The 2,452-nt window shown below is 39.0% G+C and overlaps 1 non-coding gene across 1 annotated transcript; it reads left to right on the forward strand.

Annotated features, from left to right (window-relative positions):
- The first annotated feature begins 2,057 nt into the window (after positions 1-2,057).
- Positions 2,058-2,187, forward strand: LOC126025420 (small nucleolar RNA SNORA22). Its single transcript, XR_007501427.1, has one exon. It is a non-coding gene; the product is annotated as a small nucleolar RNA SNORA22 (small nucleolar RNA).
- The last annotated feature ends 265 nt before the right edge of the window (positions 2,188-2,452 follow it).

Consider the following 2,452-nt stretch of genomic DNA (forward strand, 5'->3'; position numbering starts at 1 on the left):
CTTAAATTCATTAAATATATACAGTCTGAGTTGAAAGCCAGACATATAGAGGTTACCAAAAAAGATATTTGTAATTTTTTAATGTTTGTTCATGATGTTTACCAGAAATCTAGTGTTCCCGGGCTCCCTCTCGCTCTGACTCTGTCTCTCAGTTTCCTTCCTCTTCTGACCCTTCATCTTTACTTCTGCCACTGCACCCTCTGTGCAAAATCCTAAACAGCCCTTCACTTCCCTAGCTTCAGCTCCGTCCCTGTTTCACCACCCTCCCCTCCTTAGCCAGCAATTGCAACAATACAAAGCCTTTAATTGGAAAAGCCTCAAAGAGCCGTTTCAAGCCGTAACCTCCTATGGCCCCCAAGCCCCTTACACGCTCTCCTGCTTAGAATCTAATAGCTGAACTCTTTGTCTCTTGGGAAGTTAACTTTTTTTTCCGCTGCAAAGCCCTTGCAGATAGGCAGGAATCCTGATCTCTAAGCTCTTATAGCTGGCCTCGCCTCTTTTCATACCTTAAAGGTACAGCACACACTTTCCAGGTCCCAGCTTGCCAACATGGCTCTTGCTGCCCTCTATGCCTGGAAGTCGCTCCCCAGAGCCAGCATTCCAGCAGCTCCCCCACACGCGGCAACAAACTGTTGCTGCTTTCTTCCCCCCCCCCTTTTCTGACTTGAGTTACCAACTCACCACAATTACATCCATGGTGTCTCACCTCTCTAACAAACTTGATAATGCTCTTAGCTCAAAAACCAGTGCTACTACCTTTCCTGTCTTTCTCCCTCATGGAAAAAGTCTTCCCCCCCCCTCCCCGCCTGCTCAGCAGCCTCCGCAGCTACCTTCTCAAACGCCTCCCACTGATCCCCCGCACCCCAGGGGAAAAATTCTAAATGCCCAAGACGTTCAGTCCCTAACCATGGCAGATTCCCTCCTCTCACCGCTCCCCCTCTTAAAGCTATAGAAATGAAACTACTTGGCCAAATTGAAAATCTTAAACAAATCTTAAGCCTTCAAAAACAGGCTGCTTCTCTTAATTCACAAGTTTCTGCCCTTCAGGCTTTCCCCCGCCCTCCTAAATCTATAGTTGTCTGTCCTCTGCCCACTGAATTCCACGGCCAAGCCCCCCCTCTTGAGAATTCAAAGAAACAAACTAATAAAAGTCAGGCTGAGTGCCATAAAACAGAAACTGCTGCAGTGCCTACAAAAAATTCTAAGGGCACAGTGAGCAGGATAATTACAAAGTATCATCTGCTAAGCCATAAAACCTTGCGATATCTACACTTTGCTGTTAAAACTTCTGAGCCTAATGTACCTTTTACTCAGTACATTTTGCTCAAACCAGCCCTCAGCCTCCTTCAGCCTCTTTCCTGCCAGCCTTGGGAAACAGCCAGCTCAGGCCCTGCCACTCCCACTTTAAGCCTTCCAATTCACCTTGAAATACCCAATCTTTGTTATTCATAAGAAATCTGAAAAGTGGCATCTCTTGCATATTCTCAAATCAATTAATAAAACCATGATCCCCATGGTACTTTTGCAACCCAGACTCCCTTCTTCGGTTGCCATTCCCTCTAATTCCAATAAATTAGTAATTAATCTTAAAAGATTGCTTTTTTCCTCTATATCATTACACCCTGCGGACTGTAAATAATTTGCCTCTAGCCTTCCTGCTGTTAACTGTGCTGGCCCCTCCCCGAGTTATCAGTGAAAGACTCTGCTTCACCTTGTTAGCCCTACACTTTGTCAGATATGTGTTATTAGGTTTAGTGCATTAAGTGGTGTAAAGTAATTATTAAAACATTAAAAAGCAACAGGAAAATAACGGCAATAAACTTTTTTTTCATGCCTCTCAGAAAATTTTACAGCAAGGTCATAATTCTGTCACTTTAAAAGATAACAAAATATTAGTAAAAGAAAAACTTCTTTGTGTTTTAAAATCCAAACGAACACAAAAGTGTTAAATTTAAGTCTTATATTTCTATTAAAAGTTTTATTTTAATTTTTAAAGTATTTACAAAATTATGTGAAAAATAATGTGGTTAGCCTTTTTAAACAATATAGTTAATTTAATGCACAGTGAACACGTAGGTGTGCTTTATAGTACCCTTAGTTTTAACTTTGTGCTACAGCAATGGTTGTTCTTTATTTCTGCATTGAAAGAACTATTATTTTAAGTGCATTCAAAATATCAGCACATTATACAAATCTGTATATTTGTGTCGCAGTGAAAAAATAATATAAATGAAAAATATATTATATATAATTTTATAAGTAATATATAAAAGTAACTAAACTTTATAAGCAAATTAACTAGTATTAAACATAATTTTAGTCTTAAGTTCTAGGTGTGTAAATGTATCCAATGTCTTTAACTATATTTTATAATAATCTAAACATTTAGTTAATTTGGTATATAATATTTTTTACAAATTATTCACATAAAGTCTTCATAGTAAAAACAGTT

The sequence above is a fragment of the Suncus etruscus genome, chromosome 12 (genome assembly GCF_024139225.1).
Source record: "Suncus etruscus isolate mSunEtr1 chromosome 12, mSunEtr1.pri.cur, whole genome shotgun sequence".
NCBI classification, from domain to species: Eukaryota; Metazoa; Chordata; class Mammalia; order Eulipotyphla; family Soricidae; genus Suncus; species Suncus etruscus.